The 13,428-nt window shown below is 41.1% G+C and overlaps 2 long non-coding RNA genes across 2 annotated transcripts; one reads left to right on the top strand and one right to left on the bottom strand.

Annotated features, from left to right (window-relative positions):
• Positions 1–1,331: 1,331 nt before the first annotated feature.
• Positions 1,332–10,009, bottom strand: LOC114818204. Its single transcript, XR_003766040.2, has 4 exons — positions 9,760–10,009; positions 6,916–7,004; positions 5,096–5,175; positions 1,332–1,588 (listed from the first exon to the last, which is right to left on the bottom strand). It is a non-coding gene; the product is annotated as an uncharacterized LOC114818204 (long non-coding RNA).
• LOC120638995 lies at positions 3,078–8,122 on the top strand. Its single transcript, XR_005661077.1, has 3 exons — positions 3,078–3,251; positions 5,099–5,621; positions 7,848–8,122. It is a non-coding gene; the product is annotated as an uncharacterized LOC120638995 (long non-coding RNA).
• Positions 10,010–13,428: the final 3,419 nt, after the last annotated feature.

Genomic DNA, 13,428 nt, shown 5'->3' with positions numbered 1-13,428 from the left:
AAACTGAGAAAGGTTGGGTACGTGGATTCCAATCAGTTCTTCTCCTTTCTTTCTCCCTTTGCTGCTTCTGTTGTAGGCAGGCTGATCTGTCGCCCAACCTTGAAGAGAAATGCCTCAGTAAACAAATCCAGTTTCTCTCCTCCATAGATATCTGGAATAAAGGCAGGACCAGAGAAAGGGGAGAGTGGTTGAGCATTTTGCTATGTCCTAGCTATCTGTAGTGATTTTACCAGCCCTGTACAGAATGCAAAATTTGGTGACAGCTTTCAGTTTTGTATTTTTGTGAAAAACGTTTGATATGCATAAGATTTGGTACGTGTAAGATATGTACAAGATAAGATTTGATATGTATAAGATTTCGCTGGTGCAATTCTCAGGTAGGAACAGTCGGTAACAATGGATCTTAGGAGCAGTAATTCTTTGAATGGCAGAGATCACCGATCCCCTGAAGAGCACTCCCAGGACTGGCTGCTATGCTGTATTTTCTTGTGTAATTACACTGTTCCTTAGCCACAGGTGGAATTTTTATCACTCTGTCCAACTTCGTTTGGGCCTGTGGTCCTGGGATAAGAAGTTTGGCTGAACTTCTGTGCTTTGATGCTATTGAAGAGTCTGATAAAATACTACAAAATGAGATAGGAAAGAAGTCTATCTAAATGGACTGACCTGTTATATTTGAGGACATTATCAAAGGATTTCTTGAGAGAAGTCACCGGAGGTGAACCTTGATGGTTGTTTGTTTTTTTTGTAGGGGGAATGGGAGTGGGTGGAAATGTAGATTGTCACAGTCTTTCTTGCCTGGAAAATTTACATAAGTGTTTATTTTCTATATTTTAGAACAATGTTTGACACATAGGTGCTTAACAAATACTATAAAAAGAAAAATGAAAAAATACCTAAAAAATGTTGTTTCTAAGAGGTAGCCAGTCAGGATGCACACTAATTAATTAACAATTGAGTTTTTTAAAAAACTTTTTCCTTTCTTACCTCTGAAAGAAGTGTCAGTAAATGCAATTACTTAGGTGGATTGGTTAACTATTCACTTCACTGGCAGAAACCGGAAAGGGAGATCACATTGAGAAATCATAGAACACATTTACAAAATGGACAGTGCTAATTCTACGTGAAAATCCATAATACATAATTAAGTAGATGATCGACTACTAGGTGTTTGAACCTTAAGTGCTTTTTGACTTTTCATTCATTCATTCAATAGTATTTATTGAACGCTTACTACGTGCAGAGCACTGTACTAAGCGCTTGGAATGAACAAGTCGGCAACAGATAGAGACAGTCCCTGCCATTTGACAAGCTTACAGTCTAATCGGGGGAGACGGACAGACAAGAACAATGGTAATAAATAGAGTCATGGGTTACCAAACTATTTCTGGAGTCGTTCATTACTTATTTCTACAACTTTATTATAGGAGCAGCTAAAAAGTATCTTCCTCCTTTAAACATGTTGATTTGTTTTGCTCTGCTAAGGGTCTGGTTGAAAGGCTGAGATTGTTTCTGCCCAGAAGATATCAGGTAGTTCCACCTCTTGCCCATTGGCAATCTTCTGCAGGTTCACTTTTTCTACTGGGATCTGGGGGAGCACATAATTGCTTTTTAAAAATCAGTATTGTCACTTTTCTAGTTTCCATCATTTTCTTATATTGTACTACCCAAACCACAACACTGATGACAAATACAGCATTCAAAGCAGATCTATGATTTACAGTTTTAAAGTAGCACTGAGCACAGGATGCTTTGACACATCAGTTTAAACTGAAAATTTGCCATTTCCTGAATGCTAAAATTGTGTTAAACTGTTTAATTGTTTTGTGATTACTAAAGCACTTACCTTGTAAGGGTATTAATTATCTAGACATAAAAGAGTTTAGTTTCTCTGTGAAGAGGAATCCATTATTGGTCCTCTATTATTTTTATTTTTTTTTTAGTTATTGAGGTTTCTTTTACTTCTTCTGGTCCTTTACTTATCCCATTCTGGGAAAAAAAAACAGGTCTAAATGCAAATTAACATTACTGTTTAAATATCACAGACCATTTTCTCTGAGCCCAGTTACAATAACTAGTAATTATAAAAATTGCTTGCCTTGGGCTTTTGGCTAAGCCCATGCTAAACTTGTCCTTTTATTAGATCTGTCAGACTGAGTTAATTATCTTTATGATAATAGATGTGCCTTACCTCAAACAAAACAAATACGCTTATAATTAGCTTTTTAGTTAGAATTTTAATTTATTTATAAAGACTGTTTGTTTTGTTTCTTTTTTCGGTTTTACAAAGGCATTCAATTTTAACAGGTTACTGGTAACCTAAGTACTTTTCAAGGAAAAAAAAAATTCAGTTTAACCAATAGACCCAGTGGTTAATAGTGCTGGGCTCCTAGTTAGTCTGAAATCAATTCAGCTGGTTACATGTGGGAGACAAGAACTTACCTCTACTCAAGAAAGCTGTCTACATAGATCACCTGAAACCAGTTAGGAGGAATACCAGCAAGTATAAATCTGAAAGCTTGAGTCTTCTCCTTCCTGCTAGTCAACTTAGGCTGCCTTGCTATAAGAAAAGATGTTTTTGAACTGCTCCTGGCCTCTCATCACTTACACCCTCTTTACCCGATTCTCCAATACCGTAGAGACTGTGGGTGATCTTGTATTGCATGCTCCCAGGCGACTGAAACAGTGCTCTGCCCACTGTAGGTGTTCAGTAAATAGAGATGTTGATAGTGTACAACCTTCTTTACCTCTTGCTTCCCCCCCCTCCCCTTCATTCTATTTTAAAGTCCTTATCCTTTAACAAATGAGGAAACTGTGCGAGATAAGTTTCCTGTGAGGGTGAGGGAAGCAAGGCCTGAATAAAATATTTCTGAGGCCCTGGGCCAGGAAAAAGCTAGAGCCCTTTTGGGACAAAAGTGAAAAACATCAATCTTTTGCATTTTTATATTTTCTGAACTATGCAGTTTGTTTTCTATCAAAACAGCTAAGTGTGGCATATTTTATTTTTGTCAAAAGTTTAAGAAAAGTTGGATGAAAAATGATGAAGAAAAAACATTTTAAGATGGAAATTAAATTTAATATTAAAAATGATAAAATGGAAAGTGAAATGTGGGTGCTCCTAGAAATGGGAAACTTGAGTGACAGTCTACCCCACCCCCTCCCTAACCACCTCCCAACATCTTACTTCTTTCAATAGGGACCTGCAAGGAACGGGGAGCAAAGGAAGAGAAGACACATTGTCTCGCAGAAATGTGAGACAAATAACCTGCACTTGAATGGGGCTCTTTAGTGGCTGCAGAGACCAGAGATGCATGGTCTCAAGGGACTCACCCACACATTGCTAAGGAAGGGTGCTGAGGAGAAGTCTCATTCCCCATCTCTCTCCAGAACCACAGAGGGACTTTGGGAATCTCAGGCACCAGAGCAGGCCACCTTCTGGTTCTCCCTTTTAAGGAAGTGATTGATTGATTGATTGATTGATTGATTGGTTTAGGCATTCTCAGGATAGATGCTGGGAAAGCCCTCTGTGGTTCAGGTTGACAGAAACCCTATCTGGGATTTCCACTGTGTCCCGTGATTTTAAGTTGCAGGGGAAGTTTCCCCTTCCCTATCTACCAGTGGGAGGTCAGTGCTCTTTGGACTGGTAGAGAGGTCTGGACTGGTCCCAGATAGCATAGGGATGTGGCTGAAAGGCACATCCTACCTGGGAGAGCTACAACAAGAGATGTGCAATTAACAATCAAGTCTCTCCATTCAATCATATTTACAGAGCACTTACTGTGTGCAGAGCACTGTACTAAGCGCTTGGAAAGTACAATTCAGCAACAGATAGAAACAAAGCCTACCCAACAACAGGCTCTTAGTCTAGAAGGGGGAGACAGACAATAAAACAAAACAAGTAGACAGGCATCAATAGCATCAAAATAAATAGAATTATAGATATATACACATCATTAATAAAATAAATAGAATAATAAATATGTACAATATACACAAGTGGTGTGGGGCAGGGTAGATTAGAGGGAGGGAGTAGGGGCGATGGGGAGAGGAGGAGGAGAGGAGGAGCAGGGGGGGACTCAGTCTGGGAAGGCCTCCTGGAGGAGGTGAGCTCTCAGTAAGGTTTTGAAAGGGGGAAAGAGAGCTAGTTTGGCTAATGTGAAGAGAGAGAGCAATCCAGGCCAGAGGTAGGACGTGGTCCAGGGGTTGATCGTGGGACAGGCAACCTGGAGGCCAAGGGACAAGGTTAGTGGCAGCAGAGGAGCAGAATGTGCAGGCTAGAGCAGAGAAGGGGAGAAGGGAGATAAGGGAGGAGGGGCCAAGGGGATGAAGAGCTTTGAAGCCAAAAGTGACGAGTTTTTGCTTCATACAAAGGTTGAGAGGCAACCACTGGAGATTTTTAAGGAGGGGGGTGACATGTCCAGAGTGTTTATTACTCAGAATCCCACTGTGACCCTTGATACCATTCTCCCCAACCTCTGGGACCTCCACACATCTGCTAAAGTAGATCCAAGACCCTATTTCAAGTAAGTTTCAAATATTTCATGAGAAGCAGCATGGCCTAGTGGATAGAGCACAGGCCTAGGAGTCAGAAGGACCCAGGTTCTAATCCTGACTCCAGCATTTGCCTGATGCGTAACCTTGGCCAAATCACTTACCAGTTACCTTAACTATAAAATGGGGATTAGAACTGGAAGACCCATGTGGGCCATGGACTGTGTGCCACCCAATTAACAATAATAATAATGTTGTTTTATGTGCTTACTCTGTGCCAGGCACTGTTCTAAGCACTGGGGTGGGTACAAGCAAATCAGGTTGGATACAGCGTTGTCCAACACAGGGCTCAGTCTTAATCCACATTTTACAGATGAGGTAACTGAGGCACAGAGAAGTAAAGCAAGTTACTCAGGGTCATAAAACAGACAAAAAGGAGGAGCAGGATTAGAATCCAGATCCTTCTGACTCCCGGGCTCATGCTCTTATCCACTAGGCCATGCTGCCTGTATCTACCCCAGTGCTCAGAACAGTACCTGGAACATAGCTTGTGCTTAACAAATCCCATTGAAAAAATTATATTTTATTGTCTTTCGTCACTTACCAGCTGAAGGAATAGAGTAAAATCCTCATTCGGATCCGGTGCCTGGCCAGTCAAGACATTGAGTAACCAACCACTGGGAGCTTATGGAGGAAACGGGAAAATTACATACATACAAACAAAAATAGACACACCCACAAATAAGCTTGTGTCAAAACACGTGTTGGAAACTAGCAGTCAAAACGACTGGCTTCCAGTCTCACTTACTTCTGCCAAGCTCTTCCGTGCAAGGACTTCTCTTAGAAAGGGAAAAAGGGTGGAAAACGCAGGAAGGGTGACTTGCCCATGGCTGTTTGTCACTGTGGAGTTATTTTTCAATGCTATCGAAGAGCTATGAGGGATGCAGATCTGCCAGGCAAGCATTCCTGCTAACAACTAAAAATAATGATGTAAGAAGAACATTCCCAAATGAACTTTAAGAAGAGGAATAACAGCACTGGTCTGAAGACGATGTAGAGGAAAATCTCACCAATTAGGCGCAATGAATGCAACGGACCAGTAGTCGAATATTTAAAATATCATGCTCAAGGTATTTATCAATGTTTACTAGCTTTTTGACTAATAAAGTAAAAGGTGGGGTTTTCTGCAAGGAAGAATGCAAACCCTGGTGCTTGAGGAAAGCATTTATTCCATCAGTGCCTGCCTGCCTTTCCCAGGCCAGAAATAAGATTGTGAGATATTCTCCATATTTGTATTACCTTCCTTTAAGTTCCTACTGATATGTACATAAAACTCTGTCAACAGAATGACAGGGAATGGTCAGACGCAGGGTGATTCCATTTCTATTGAAGTTGGTATGACTTAAGAAATAATTTTGATGAATACATGGAAGAATGAAAAGTAATAATTCATATTCACCTTTTCATATAAAGTTTTAAATGTCTTCATTTATTCTTCATGAATTAAATATTTTGGTGAAAAGGAGCTATTTTTTATAGCGGCTAGAAAGATGAATATAAGGAGCTGAGGCTGAGGAAAAGACCTGTCCTGACTTTTTTTTCCTCTCTGGGTGTAATTCATTTGAGGCTTTTCTTTTCTTATCTGAGTCCATAGAGCCAATCCAATCCTAGAACTTGACTTGCGGTTAGGGTGAATGACAGTTGTACATGCAAACAGGACATGTGATTTATCTCAACACATGCATTAAACTCCTCCCAGACGTACTTTGTATCCTTTAAGAGCGGTCATGCAGATAGTGAAAAAAGCTATCAACCTACAATAATTTGAAGTGTGCGCAAAACTTTATAGCAGCTCTTCCATATTTAGCAATGTCACAGCAATGATGAGGTGAAATTGAGTAAACTAGAGGTGTAACAACACAAAACCCGCAATTTTAAATAAGGATTATTGTTCTTTCTTGGCTACGGCCAAATTTCTTTAAAGCTTGGCCTAATTTTTTCCTAGTCCTATTCGTTGGACTGTTTCGATTCGCTATTATTTCTACTACTATGTCTCTCTCATCCAGAATGCACCACCTGGATCTTTCCTCTTTCTCCCCGACTCTAGGCGTCCCCCTCACATCCAGGGCTAGAAACCTCTGTTTTGGGACAAATATGGAGAATATCTCGCAATCTTATTTCTGGCCTGGGAAAGGCAGGCGGTCACTAAAATTTGCTTCAAAAGTTTGATGACCCTTATTGGAAGAGAGAACTGCTGTATATGTGTTTAGGGTTGGGTGGTGGGTGTGTGAGTGGGGAGGTAGAGGGAGGGGGCGGTGCACATAGATACATGTATACTTGGCTCTTACCAGATTTCCAGAGGTCATACCTGGAGGAAAAATGGGAGATTGCCCTGTTCTTAACAAGATCCCATTTTCAAAGTACCTGTTTCTGAGGCACAGCTCTCCCACTGATTTTTTGGTCACTCTTGTGTTCTTTAAGTGACTCCTCCCTCTGGATTCATGGTGTCCGTTCTGTGGCAAAGGGTGAAAAAAATCCCTACATTGGTAGAGAAAATTCTGATCTTGGCTGCACTCACCAAGTTGCCCGAGATCACCAAGTTGCTCTGAGGACACATATCTATTTTGGTATCATAAACAGCCAACATGGGTCACTAATGCACCAAATACACTATCATGATTTGCCTCTCTTTATAATGATTAAATCAATAGAAATCACCATGTCATACGATCTTATGAATTCCTATATTTTCATGTAAACCCCTTGAGGGTAGGGACTGTGACTTTGGCTTCTGACTTTCTCAAATGCTTAGTACAGTGGTCTGCACACAGTAGGCTGTCAATATATACTATTGACTGAGTGATTGAATACAGCAACCTATGAAGGAGAAGATGTGGATGGTACACTCAGGGGGAGTGAAATTCTGCAGTAGAATTATCCAATCAGAGAGGACTGTTTCCATGAGATTATCTCAGGCATTTGATGGCCCATGATATAAAATGTTTCTAATCCCAAAGGACTTTCTATATAAATGTACTCTCCCAAGCTCTGAACATTACAAGGACTCAATAAACATCATTGATTGACTCATTCTAAAGCACATCAAGACTTGGGACATATTATTCTGATTAAAATGGAAGGTTTTTCATTTCTGAAAATAAAGATGGTTTTCGTAGCACATCACAGATTGCTCTCTGCTTGACTGCAGTTCATCTAGTCAGTATATTTATAAAATATATTTGCAAGTCTCCCACTGACTGTAAATAGCATCCTATACACACCTGCATACACCTATGCACATATACCTATAAAATAGATGAGAAAATGACTGAAATATTTCACGATTGTGATTTCAGGAAAAACCTGGTGAAAAGGTGGTTCTAGCAACTCCGCCTGGGGGTAAGCAGTCGTGGTGTGGAGGAACCCCAGAAGACAGATTCTTCCATTCAGAATTTCCTCAGGTGGGAAGATTTGGAAAGCTCATGACAGGAACTCTATGGCAACTTTGGTTCTGGGGACATGTAGGATAATAGGTCAATCTCTTCCCAAACTCGATGTCTTCTCCTTGGGGTTTCCATGCTAAGGCAGCCAAAATAGAAAAAAGAGGTAAAAAATAAAAGGACCTGGAGCACGTTCTGTTTCAGGTGGGTTTTTTTAGAGTGAGAAATGAGACCGGTGACTAGGTTGTTTGGACAAAGGATATAGTATGAGCTTGAAAGTGAAAAGACAGAATAGCCGAATATCTTTTAAAGACAACTGCTTAGAGATCTGGAGGAAGAGCTTGTCTTTTTTCCTTTGATAATCATAAACATCATCCCTGTTAAGCAAAGAGCATTCAAAAGGAATAGGGGAGTTAGGGACTCGTCCAGGTGTCCAAAATAGTAAACCTTTTGAAGTGCTCTGATACTGACTGAACATAGTTGCTGGCAAATAATACTTTCATCACAGATAGAGAAATGAATTTAGAAGGAGATTCAAGGGGAATTTACAGAGGAAGATGTGCAATTTTAGATCCAGGAGTGAGGAGAGATATGGAGAGCTTTTTAACATGTTTTTGGGGTCAGATCTTCAAAACGTATGGCCTCTTTTAGGTTAAGTCTTTTGTTTTGGGAAAAGGCTGGAACCACAAATCCCAAAAGTAAATTGCTAGGTCCATGGCCTATTTTACCTCAAGTATTTGTTAAACAGAGAAAATGCATCATATGAGTTCTTTCCAAACACAGAGCAAAGTTTCAGCCAATAGAGACAAAGCAGTAAGCAGAGAGAGAGAGAGAGCCTTTTCTTTTGGGAAATCCCTTATGAACACTAAACTCCATCCCATCTCATTTATTCATTTATTTATATTATTATTTGCTAAAACCTTTCTATTCATTCATTTATTCATTCAGTCATATTTATTGAGTGCTTACTGTGTGCAGAGCACTGTACTAAATACTTAGGAAAATTTAGTACAACAATAGCATTCCCTTCTAGGTGGCAGTTCCTGAATCACAGTTCCTCCCCAGCTCCACCCCAGTTTTCCACACCTGACCCAGAAGGAAAACTTCTCTAGAAAAGTCCCAATGGCCTCTGGGAAATAGAGGTAAACCAGCCCCTTTGCTTTTTGAATCATGTAGTTTTTCCCTTTCCTTCCCTGCAATCCCCTTGCTAGATCTGATTAGAGAACTTGAGAGCCACTCCTCTTATCCAACAGACTGGCTGTGACCCAACCCCATAAATAATTTCTCCACAGGAAATTTCATTTGGGACCTAAATTTTCTTGTGACAAATTTAACGTTAGGCACAAGCCCAGTATTAATGAAGAATGAGCCACAGAGCCAAGTCCACTGTTTTTGGAGACGATCACCCCTTCTCTTTTCCCAAACTCACCTCTGATTTCAATTAGTCATAGTTTTTCGAGCACTTACTGTATGCAGCACACTGTACTAAACTCTTAGGGGAGGACAATCTAAGGGCTGGTAGATACAGTCCCTGCCCACAAGGAGTCCCAGTCCAGAGAAGGAGTTTACATCACACCTTCCTGATTGATAGGGTTGCTGGCTTTTGCACTTCCAGCACTGTATTCCAATCCTACTGTCACACAAGAATAATAACAATAACAACTGTGGTATTTGTTAAGTGCTTACTATGTGCCAGGCACTGTACTAAGCACTGGGGTAGGTACAAGATAATTGGGTTGGACACAGTCCCTGTCTCCTATGGGCTCACAGTCTTAAACCCCATTTTACAGGTGAGGTAAGTGAGGCACAGAGAAGTGAAGTGACTTACCCACAGTCACTCAGCAGAAGGCTTAGGGCAGTCCCTGTACTACTGGTGGGCTGATGCCAAGTTGACAGTGGAAATGGTCAATTGAGCAGGACAGGTCAGCTGAACATTCTCCCAGTCTGCCTAAAGGGGTACCTTCAGAGGAAAAAAAAATACCTGCATATTGGCAATCTAATTTCCACAGTGAGTTTCAACAAAAGAACTAGCATCAGATATCCTTAGCATCAGTTGACTAAAGAGTCAGATTCTCTTTCACGGCATAAGGAACCCAGGTGGATTTGGGGGAATTTTTTCAGTGACTCAGTAAATTGGCTCCTACAGGTGGTCTATGGCTTATTTAAGTCTATATCCTTGCATGAGGTTTGAGAGAATTCTGGGTAATATTCATCCTCCAATGTAAAATAACAATTACGTCCTAACATAATGCCTCCGAGTTCTACATCTCCGTTTTCTTGCTGCAAAGAGCAATAAAACAGAACTTGGAAAGGTTAAGTCACCCAGTGAAGAAACGTATGCATCTTACATTCTCGTTAATCAGGAGAACCCCAGAATAATGAATGTTATTGGGCTGACCATGCTGATCTGTCAAACACTGCCATGGCTTTAGTGAATTGTCCTTGTCTGCTGTTTGGTTTTTAATTGGATTCCCTAAAGGACTCCACAGGCCCAATCTCTCAAGATCCCTTGTTGACATAACAAGGGACTAACATTGTGTCAAATTCCCTGTCAGTGTGCCCAGTGCAATTCCCTTTCCATAGCATCAATAAAAAGCAAGCCCAGTGAACCCTGAACTAATAGATAACCTCTACCAGGCAACCCCCCCAATCAAAGAATTTTCATTCTTTCCTGGAAAATTTGGTTTGACCTTTAGCTGAAGATCAATTCAGCTGGATGAATCGCATTCAGGCTGAACCATTGGAAATCACGTCAGAGTGGTTTCACAGTAGTCTGGTGGTGCTAAGTGGTCATTAAGAGTCAGCACTGCTATAATTCTTTTAGAAACAGATAGTTATGCAAGAGTCATATGATAGTTATTACTTTATGATTTAGATATTGCTTAATGAAGAGCTGGAAAATCTATCAAGTTTAACTTGACAAAAGAGGACAGAGAAGAACTTAAACTCAGCCAGGACGAACTAAGAAAAGCTGGGTGATTTCAAAATCTTTGCCCAGAAACTTAGAATTGTGGTCAATAATAATAGCAAATTTTACACTTGCCCCTTTCCCCTTAAAGTGTGAGCAAGGAACATATGGTTCGTTTTTCATAAAGGCTTTAACTACAGCTCTGAGGGCTTTTACTCTACAGCCTTCCCTATGACAATGAGCCCTGGATCCCATAAAGGCAACTCGTACAGATTCTTAAACAGTTCCATCAGCATCACTGATGGGGCATTCTCAGTATCAGATGAAAAGACAAGACCATGAACTATGAAGTGCTGGAACATAGTCAGTCCCCTAGAATTGCAGATTTGCTCACCTTCACCCAGTTGGGTGGGACACGCGAAGAGAATATGCGACATCAGGATACCCTAATGAATGCTCTAGGGAAAGCTAAAATTGGGAAACCAAAAGAAAAGAAGGCAGAGGAGATGCTTTAAGGGCACGGTCAAACAGACTCAGATGCCACGGCATCCCAGCTGAAAGTTGGAAGTCAGTTGATGAGGGTAGATCAGCACTGCCTACTGTGCTATCAAGAAAGCTGCAGCCAAAACTTCGTGAGGAATAACAGACAAGGAGTTAAAACTGAAAAGAGTGCCAGGTACTGGGAACATTAAGCATGACAACATGATCTTTTTTGGGTTTGTACCATGAGACGAAGGCTGTGGATCCCACACTGGCCTTCTCAGCCACTCAGCAACTTCTCATAGATAATCTTGGCCATTTATAATAATTATGGTATTTGTTAAGCACTTACTATGTGCCTGCACTTTACTGGGGTCTCCCTAATATGAACTGCCTTCATATTCAGAGAAGGAGATGGAGAACAAAATGAGCAGCTGCCTAATCAAGAAGCAGCATATATAGGCATTTTTGACTAAGTACTGACCCTGACTCTCCTTTATGCCCAGAGCAGCCAGAGATAGAAATAGCCATATGAAATGAGTTGAGATTGTGCTACCTCTCCTGCTTGTCAAACTCCTACAGGCTATTGGATCCATGGAGCTGTCCCTGTTGGGACTCATAAAGAGCTGAAGTTGGGGAGAGGGAGTCAATTAACGACTAGGAAGTCCCAGATGTTCCTGTAGGCAATTAATCAATCATTTATGAAGGATTTACTGTGTGCAGAGAACTGTAGTAAGCTCTTGGGAGAGTACAATATAACACAGTTGGTAGACATGATCTCTGCCCAGAAAGAGCTTACAGTCTACAATCTACTGCAAAATACTTCTGGTCAGAGTGGCCTTGAAGAGGGGGGATAATAGAGGGAGATCCCCTACTCTAAAAACCTACTCAGACTAGAGTCGGGTGATTGACATCTCATCATTTTTATCCCCTTCCACCTTCTAAAGTCATGGTAATAGACCCCTGAAGGAAACAAGCAATTTCAACCAATCAGTGGTATTTATCAAGTGCTTACTATTACTAAGCACTGTACTAAGTGCTGGGGAGAGTACAGTACAACAGAGTTGGTAGGCAATGAGAGGAGCCCCTGTAGTATTGAGCCGTAGCTTGAAAACCAGGAGAGCAATGTCTATTTTCAGAACACCAACAGTTGGGCTGTTTTTACCTCGGTATCACAAAGATGGTAATGCTATCCGCCTGCCTATTTCACGGAGATATTGGACGGATTCATGAGGTGATATCTGTAAAATGCTTTAAGCTCCTTGGGAGAAAGGAGCTTATAAATCAAGGACATTTATGATGTGTTTTTCCTTTCATGACTAAGGGAAAGGGTGCAATAGACATGCCAAGGGAGGAGAGAGCAGCAGGACCACTGGTGGTAGAAGAGAAAAGTGAAAAATACATCCCAGGAAGGCTAATAAGATAAGGTTGAAGGGGAAATGAGAAGGAAATGGAGAACAATGAGAAGTCGCCTAAGCAAGAATCAACAGGTGAAAGAGGACGAAATCAGATCAAGAATTTGAGAGGCAAAAAAAAGGATAAGAGGGAGAGGGGAATTCATCTTGAATCTTCAGTGCTGGACTACTTCTCCTCCAGGGTTAGCGAGTTAAGTGTGGCAAAGTGGAGAATGGAGAATTGCTTGAACACTGGGACACTGTTCAAACACTGGGAGAGAGTCAAACCAAAGCTATGTTTGGCCCTGGAAAGTGGAAGCTGAAGCTAAATCCTCTCTGTCCTGTCTTGCATCACACAGACATCTCCTTCATTCCATATATGTCCATCCCATGAGGGTGAATTTTCATAAGGGAGATTGGAGCAAAGGTCAGAAAATAGGCCATTTTCTGTCATGTCAGCTATACTGAGTACTTCTCCGATGCAGGTTTGGGGAACCTCAGGCAAAATTTTCAGTGGGTTCAACGGATACAGCAGCTCTGTTATTAGGAGACAGAAAAGGGAGAACGGGCTGACCTATTTAGGATGGTGGAGTTGCTCCAACTCTCATAAAGTAACATAGTGAGGAACCAGGTTAGCATTGTGGGACTGAGGACCTCCTGCTGCTGCCTTCACCTGCTTAGTCAGAGGCTGATAATGTACTCCTCAACACTCAGA

This window comes from Ornithorhynchus anatinus, chromosome 18 (assembly GCF_004115215.2).
Source record: "Ornithorhynchus anatinus isolate Pmale09 chromosome 18, mOrnAna1.pri.v4, whole genome shotgun sequence".
NCBI classification, from domain to species: Eukaryota; Metazoa; Chordata; class Mammalia; order Monotremata; family Ornithorhynchidae; genus Ornithorhynchus; species Ornithorhynchus anatinus.
The sequence above is the reverse complement of the archived record's forward strand: the minus strand, read 5'-3'. Positions and strand labels throughout refer to the sequence as shown.